The 8,755-nt window shown below is 48.8% G+C and overlaps 1 long non-coding RNA gene across 1 annotated transcript; it reads right to left on the minus strand.

Annotated features, from left to right (window-relative positions):
• Positions 1-1,721: 1,721 nt before the first annotated feature.
• LOC306659193 lies at positions 1,722-6,442 on the minus strand. Its single transcript, XR_013763235.1, has 3 exons — positions 6,373-6,442; positions 2,156-2,354; positions 1,722-1,876 (listed from the first exon to the last, which is right to left on the minus strand). It is a non-coding gene; the product is annotated as an uncharacterized lncRNA (long non-coding RNA).
• Between the last annotated feature and the right edge of the window lie 2,313 nt (positions 6,443-8,755).

Below are 8,755 nucleotides of genomic sequence, written 5' to 3' on the forward strand. Positions count from 1 at the left end.
GGAAAGGAGAGACGGTGCCTTCACAATCTACGGTGCTTGCCTTATGGCGAGGGGACAGCCAGGTGCTAATGCCCTCCCCTGCTTATTTCTACACCTACAGGTGTTAGGCTACAAGAAGTCATTAAATCCTTGCAAATCAGGGCATCACTCCCAGGAGCCCGCCAGGAAGCCAGCCAGTTAAGTTTTAAGCAGAGGCACAGACATTACTGTTCTTCTAAGAAGCCACTGCTGATGCTTAGCATTCATATGTGCAGCTGCAAGTCACAGCCCATAATCCCTGCCACCCCACGCAGCTCCCCTGGTGAAGGCAGTAACAGATGTATTAGCTCATTATCTGCTCTTTCACCACTCCCCCCAACCAAAAAAAAGGAGAAAAAAAATCTGTCCTTCCTTCTGAAAGCTGTTAACCTCCAACTCAGTCATGACCTGCAGAACTCACAGGGTTAGGGGTCACCCAAGGTAGAACCCATAGGGACCTGCGGCAACTCTTTCCATCTTGGTGATAGTCCCCAGAGTCTGCCCCTACTCTCCATTCCTATAACCACCACCAGTTTAGACAGTCATTCTGTCTCACCTTGTTTGCCAGAGGGAGATTTTTATACTTATTTTGACCTTCACAAAAAATACTAGGAAACATTTTAACTTTTTCTCCAATTAGAAATTGAGTATCAGAGAAAGTAAATAACCCTTTAATATCTATGAAGTTGACAAATAGCAAACTATTTGAAGACAGCTTTGTTTCATCCCAAAGCTCAACGTCTATTCTTTAAGAATCGTTCTCCCAGTTCCAGATCTTTCCTCTCAGTCCAACTCCCCTACTCTCAAGGACTCAATCATATCTCTTCTCTATTTAACCTGCTTAATGGTGACTATTGATCTTAGGAGCAAATAAACACTCTGTGACAAGGTACTGAGGACCCATCAACCCACCCCCATCTTGCTCTCCACAAAATCAGTCCTACATTCTAGTGATATGGAATTGCTGGAGAATTCCTCCAAATGGCCTAGGGAAAAATATGCCTATGTGGGCCTTTGGGAGAGGGAGGAGTTGATCAAGACAATAAGGAAGGAAGCTAAAAGACAGCAGAGACCCAGGCAACCTTCAGGCTGAGGGGCCTCCAATGGCAACATACACAGGTTGGCTGGGGACAGAACTGCTGTTCCATCCCGGAGGCAGAAGGAGAGTGGTGAGCAGGAAGGAGTATTGAAAGAGAATTCTTTGAGGAGCCACACAGTCTGCCAGGATGCTAGTTGAGTGGGTCGGACCTGGTGTTCAGGCACCAGCACTACAGTGAAGTCACAAGCCAGACAGAGCACTGTGACTAGGGGACATTTCCAGTTCTTTCTAGTGAGTGACACTATGCCTTTCCACAGGCAGGCACATGTGACACTTTCACTCCTTAGCCAGTCTTTGGAGACAGAACCTAAGAACATATTGCCCACTTAAGTAGAAAAGGAAATCTGCCTGAATTACTGAGGTTGATTGTAAAGAATGAGGGAAATGATTATGTTTAGTACAATTTTCACGTATTCCCATAATTAATTCTGTTAGGAGGGGTAATCCTAAGCCAACATCTGGTTTACCAGAATATTTGCATTTCCTATGATATGGCTATTCTTGGATATTTTGTGTCTGAATTAAGTCAGAGCTTAATGTAAAGGGAAACATTTTAGTTTGAGTTTGGCTTTTTATTTTGTGTTTCTACTTTAAAACTCACTCTCTTGTTAGCATGTGGCTCCTGGACTGTCTATGGATTTCTCTGATGAAAAGCCTCGAGGTGAATTGGTCTGCTTTACCTCCTGAGATGGTAATTTAGATAGACAAGAAGAATCAGCCTCCTGAACACTCTCATTGGCCTCTCATGATCAAATCTTCCTGTAAACAATCAGAAATAGGTAACAGCGGTGGGTTAACTCCTTGCTAGCAAAAAGAAATCTGTCCTAGACGTGGACTGTGCTATCACTTCAGCCTCTAGTCACCTCCCAGAATGCCCATTCACGAAGCCATTCCCATGTTTTCAGGACCAAGAGCAAACTGGCCAGCTGGCCATCCTGCCCTTCTTTGAGCCCCTCACTCCATCCTGTACTGCACAGGGGATGGTCTCAAATTTGAGGACACTTCAGGCCAATGGTGCAAGCTGTGGCTAAACCCCACCTTCACCACTCACCCCTTGAATGGGCTTCCCCGAGGCCCAGATGGATCTTGGCAAGAAATCTGTGCAGGTCCTGGAAGATTTTGAGAGTTGTTTAGACAGAGAATTCTGGAGTCCTGGGCATGTGGAGCTTGCAGCAGAAGGTGGGGAGGGCCACAGGCTTCAGTAGGTACATCCTTCCTGGCCCCATAGAGTCCTTCCCTGTGGGAGGTGCACAACCAGAGGGAACGGGTAAGTCCTGGTTGCCTGGGTCTGGGGTCTGCTCTTGGTGCACAGCCCCTCTGGGCCTCAGTTCTGTGTTGGACTCACCAGTGTGTCCCGCCCCGGCCTCACAGACAAGAACTAGCGAAGGAGGCTGCTTGGGAAGAAGGAAAGGTAACTGATTGTGTAGCTGCGGCAATCTCCTTAGACCACCGGAGGAGGTGTCTGAAGTGCTCCCGAATCAGACGAACTTTGGTTTTTCACAAATGCAGAGAAGCTCTAAGAATACTATGAAAATGCCTATGCTCAGGACCTCTGTCTGCTTCATCCCTACATTCCCAGGCTCCGAAAAAGGAGTCACTAAAGAAATGTTAAATGAATGCATTTGAACAAAAATTATTCACGGATGAGGTTGTGCTGCAGAGCCCTCTCCGCCGCCATCTGAACAGATCCTCTTCCCCATGAGTTATGGAGGCAGGAAGGGAGGCAGACTGGGGAGGGCCTGTGTGCTGCTAGCAAGCAGGCTGCAGCTACTGATTTTTCTGCAAACTGTTCTTACTAATAAATCCATCTTTTGTAAGCCTCCACATACTGGAGAGGTGGCCCTGGCAGAGCAGGAGAGGACAGCCCACAGAGTGGTACTCCCTCCATAATCATCTAGGCTGTCAGATGCAAGACACCCCAAGGAGGCCAGCACGTTCCTTTTGCACCTTCCAGAAACTTCACAGTCAAGTCAGGGCTCAGCCCAAGTCATTAACTATTTGCAGGGGTGTGGAAACATCAGCTTGCTCGGCCCCATGCTGCAGCCTCTGCTCCCGTTTCAGCCCTAGCTGTTCCACATCACGAGTGTAAAGCGGAACTTTGTCTCAAACCCTCCTGGAAGGAGTAGAGTGTGAAGTCAAAGTAGATAAATACGTCTGATGTGTACGGGTTGGGCTGCATAAAATAGAGGGAGCGGGTTTAAGTTAATACTACTTGAGTTTGGTGAACAAGCCAGTTTTATAAGAAGAAAAGGCAAAAGCACAATGTAAATATAAAGGAGAAGCCATGTCCTGGGATAGCTCCAGTCCTAAAATTCGACCATCAGCGCTTCTGTCTGAGGGCCCTGACAGTCTTCCATTGTGCCAATTCCAAACATGCTAGAAATGTTGTTTTTTCCTGCTATTCTTTGGGGGAAAATAAGGTTCTTTGTAACTATAAAGTTATCTGGTTCTCCACTCCTCTCAGCAAACCAGCATACATACTCGTAAAAGTCCTGTAAAGACTGCAAACCTTTGCACATGACCTGGACAATCCTGCTGCCTGAAACTGGCTATGACCCGTGGGAGGGGCCACAGAGGGGAGCGCGACCCATGTCACTTCTCCTCTTGCTAACATTTTATCTTATCCACGATCCTGACACAAAACACACCCTTCCAAGTGCCCTCTAGCCAAACGATGCTATGCCAGTGCCTCCTCTGCCTCTGCTTCCAACCTACGGCCAGACATGGGGCCAAGATTTCCCCAAGAGATCACAATCACGGGCTATGCTGGTGACTTCAGGAGCACTCCTGGGTACAGCACTAAGCAGCTGGGCCCAAGAACTGAGGGATGGATGGTGGACTGTTCTCTGATGTCCCTGCTTCTCCTTCTGGGAGGGTTAGAAGTTGCCCTGTTGAACTCAGGCAGGGTGGATGGAACCTGAGCGGGAAAGATGTGTCACCTCCAGGCTGATGCTTCAAGAGCCAGCAAGCTGCATGAGTGTGCTCGACTCTCCTGTGCCCCGGCAGCTAGTGACGCCCGGGAGTGGCTGCTTCACCAGCCTGGCTCTCAGAGTGCCGACCATCCCAGGTGGTGGCTTAGTGAGGGCAACCCCAGCCTGTGACAGACATGCAGCATGAAGAGAAAATCCAACTTTGCTGTTTTAGGCCACTGTCCTGAGTGACACAGGATCAAACGCAAGTGGATTCCAGAAGAATAGAAAATACTTCTGGCTCTGCCTTGGACACCTGGCTGGTAGCTCTGCCTTTTCCTAGCAGGGCGTTAGTAGCCACGTTTTTTAAACATTGGAGCCTCTGCCCCCCCTCTCACCACGTGGGGTCATTAGAAAGAACAAAAAGGAGATAATTTGTGCTTCTGCTTTGCAAATATAAATATTCACCCTAAGGAGGGTTCTGAAAACCTGAAGGAGCAAGAACCAGGGCTCTTCGGCTCCCATGTGCTCCAATGACCTCCCCTTGTTATGGACAGTGGGGACAAGAGTGACATCCAACTCATGTGACAACGGGGAACATGTTGACCGTGATAGGAGAATGACAAATAAAGGGAAAGAATGGGTCCCGTCCTGAGGAGCCTGGCTGGAAAAAAATAAGACAAAATGCCTAAGAACGGTCTTCAGAAGCCTTCCAATGTAACGCTGAGTGAGAATTAAACATGGACAACTAGCAACCGGGAAGAGACGGCAGGGAGCGCTGAAGCCCATCGGAGCAGGCGCGTTGGGCTGAGCACGGGAAGGGTGCCAGGTGCAACAATGTGTGATACGCACAGGCGCGCGCGCACACACACACACACACACACACACACACACACACACACACAATTTCAAACAGCCTGTAATGAGGTCCTGGTCATTTTTCTTATGTTTTCAATGAGAAAACAGAGGCCCTGAAATGTGGTGTGACATCACAACCAAGATCTAGTCCCAGCCCTGCGTGACTTCAAAGTCGGGGTCCCTGGCCAGCCACACTCCAGCCCTTTTGAGGGTTCTTCTAAGTGGCACTTCCTCTCACTCGTGCACCTGTAAGTGCTGGGGGCATGCTGCATTAAAGCCCCTGCCTACCCTGTCCCCTCCCCTCGCAATGAGGTGGCTGGATCTTCTCTTCCCACAGCCCTTTGGCAGCCGCACGGCCGGCAGGGCCTAATTGAGCTGGATTCTCTGGGGGCTCCGCTCTGCTATTTCCTGATGAGCAAGGGGAGAAAGGAGTGGAGAACGCGCCCGTCCTCATTAGCCGGGGACCCGTCTGTCACGCCTCTCATAGGCATCATCACTATTTTAATTAACCGTCTTTGCCATTGGCCTGCAAATGATTGTTCTCTGCATTGTTCGAACCACTGATGGCTACTTTAAAGGTACGGGTTTCCCTCCATCAGCCATTGCTAATTAAAACCCAAGATACGTTAACTCCCTCTGCAGAAGGCCTGCAAGTCAGGTAGGATGCGACCCTCATTAGCACAGGGAAGATTACCAGCCCTGCTGTTACTGTGCAGGCCGCAGGACCGCCTCTGAAAGTCACCACTTGCTAAGAGGGAGTGTTGAGCCGAGGTAGATTTTTGCCCTACAGAGCAAAGTTAAAAGATAATTTTTTACTCTAGCAAGGGGATGAGATAGCATTTACCTTCCTATGGGGAGGAGAATTTTCTAGTTAAGCAGCAGGTAAAAAGCAAAGGGTAAAAATGTCCCCACTGTCAACTGTGAAAAGGTTGTTTGGAAAGGAATTCAGTAAAGAAAGAGACCTGTGACTCACGACATGGGGACCATCCCAGAGAAAAGCTGTGGAGGTCTGAGTCCCCCGACATGCGGGCTTTGAGGAGACGGTGTGACAGAGGGCCAAGCAAAGCAGGTGGAAATCTTTACAGGGTGTTACAGAAACAGCTGCGCAACCCTGATTCAGATGCCAGCAGCACAGGACGGTGAAGTGGGGCTACCAGGTGACGACAGGTGACTTGAAGTAGCTCCAGATTGCCGAGAAACGATGGCCCAGTGGCCCTCTGTGGGTCCACCCTGGACGTCTGTGAGGGTGTGAAGAAGGCAGCAGATTCCCCTTCTGTGGTCGGGAAGTCAAACCCATTTCTGAGGCTCTCCTGACTCTAGCTCAGGCACCCACCCCACCTCTCCCCAGCTGCTCTTGCTTCTGAGAAACTGGCTACACAAACAGGCAGTGGCCAGACCACATATCAAAAGAGAATTCGGACCTCTCACCTTCAGCTGGCTTCCCTGGAGACCACCCACCCTCTGTTCCAATCAGGCCAGGAATCCTACCTGCCACCTGTGAGTCAATCTTGAGAAAGTAGACCCCTCTCTCTACCAACAATCCAAGAAGTCAAACAAAATCCCCCGTGGCGATCAGCCTCCAATGGCCAAGACTAGTTTAATAATTGATAGCTTCACTCATTTTCCCCGGACTCCAACTTCAGAACCAACCCTAGAAGCCAAATATGCTCCCTAATCAATGTCATGGGCAGCCCTGCTTCTAGTTAGCTGCCTCAGTTTCCCCAGGCCAACAGGACATTCCTGAAGCCATCCTTTCTTTGGTCTATAAAGCTCCCCCACCCCTCCTCCTGTCTTTGAGTCTCTTCCAAACACAAGTGACAGCAGTTGACACCCATGGCAGAGCAAGTGCTGACTAAACCTGCTTTGATCATGGTTTATTTTCTTACTTCCCTTGGGTTCCACCACAGGGCTTACTGGGGGCTTTTACCCCCATATTTTTCATGTTATGTTTATACCTTCCATTTGTTAAGACGCTTCGTTTCTTCTAAAACCATCCCTGGTTATCATTGGTCAACTGGTGCATTAGTTATCTACTGTGATAGAAATTACCCCAAATCATAGCAACTTTATACAACACCCATTTACTATCTGACAGTTTCCAGGCATGGCTGAGCTGGGTGCCTCGTTCCTAATATTTTTCAGGAGCTCTCTGAGATGCCCTGGGGCAGGACTGCCTCCAAGCTTGCGTGGTGGTTGTGGTTGGGCTTGTTTGTCGCAGGCTGTTGGACTCAGGGCCCAGTTCCTCCTGGCTGTCGTCTGGAGACCACCTTCAGTTCCTTACGACATGAGCCCCACCACAGGGCACTCCACCCTGGCAGCTGGCTTCACCAGAGTGAGCGCTGAAGAGAGAAGGTGTCCTCCAGATGGAAGCTTTTATAATCCAGACTCAGAAGGGGCATCTCATCCATTTGACTGTATTCTGCTCATTAGAAGCAGGTCATCAGCTCCAGCTGACAACCAAGAGGAGAGGAGTGCACAGGAACCTGGAGACCAGGAGGTGGGACTGTTGAGAGCCACCTTAGAAGATTGCCCACCACTTTTATCCAGGGAGTACCTGGGCTGGTCCCTCCCTCTCTCAACTCCCCCAAATCACCGGCAAGAACGTCCTCCTTTTCCTCTTTGAGTAAACACCGAAGAGCTCCATTTTGTTTTTCACATTACATTAGGGCTTTTCCATTTTCCACTTACCATAATCCCGCGAGTGAGATGGACCAGCCATTGTTCTTTACGGACTTGAGGAAGACTCTTCTGCTTGAGGCTGCAGTGACAGAGCCAGAGTGGAAGCTCCCATTTCTCCTTCTGGTGTCCTCAGATCACCAGACACATGGCAGTTCTGCCTGCAATCCTGCACTGGGCTGCTGGAAGGATCTTTTGGGTCCACGGACATGAAAGCTCCCCCCAAATCTGCAGCTGATGGGTTGGGGGCTGCCCTTTGGGGCTAGAGTGCCTTTGATTCTTCCAATTGCACCGTGATGGAAGTTTCGACTTTCAGGTCTGACATAGTCCTCAGCTCTCCAGTAATGGCATTCTTGGATACTCTGAACTAATCTGGACTGATCTGGTGTAGCTAAATGACAGGGTGGACACAAAGGGATTTTGCCTCCAGCCAATAATCACGCCACTGTGAGTGACAATAGGGAATTCTTTCTACCAGCTGAGTGGATGTCCTGATCCATTTAATAACCTTTCCCCAGGCAAAGATTGCTGCCCACATGAAATCTATTAATAACCTCACCAGGCTTCAATCCTATAAGGCTCATGGCACATTTCCGCTGGATGTTTCTTCCAATTTATTTGGGAAACAAGAGGTGAATCTCCATATGCAAATTAAGGAGACAAACTTTCTAAACAAAGGAACTTCAAAGAAAGAATCTGTATATATTATTTATTTGTCTCCAGTGCAAAACCGTCGACATAGGAAAAAGCGTGTTGACTTTGGCCTACCTCAATCAAGGAAGCATTTATCATATTCATAACCTCTGATCCTGTAAGCGTAATGGGGCTGCAGGTGGAAATGCCATATGGCTCTGAAAGGGAGTTAGGGACCCATTTAGGGATTTTTTTTCTGAGGATCCTTGTAATATGCATTAAAAATGCAAAGACAATTTATGAATGTGTTTGTCACACTTACTGAGGCAAAGACAAAACTCACAGTTGATGCAGCGTGCCCCAAGTGTGGCCACCGGAGGGAGGGCGGGGACGTATGGCCTCCACACCCCTCCTCCCCACCGTCCTCAGTGAACGCTCACTCCTGCTGGCCCACTTTATCTCCGAGCATGTCTCTATTCCCCTGCACTCAGATTTGGAGACATGAAGATCGTCTATTATAGAAATCATTATCTTTGGCAAGAGCTGGATATCTCATTTTAAA

The sequence above is a fragment of the Sciurus vulgaris genome (assembly GCF_902686455.1).
Source record: "Sciurus vulgaris genome assembly, chromosome: 4".
Classification (NCBI taxonomy): domain Eukaryota; kingdom Metazoa; phylum Chordata; class Mammalia; order Rodentia; family Sciuridae; genus Sciurus; species Sciurus vulgaris.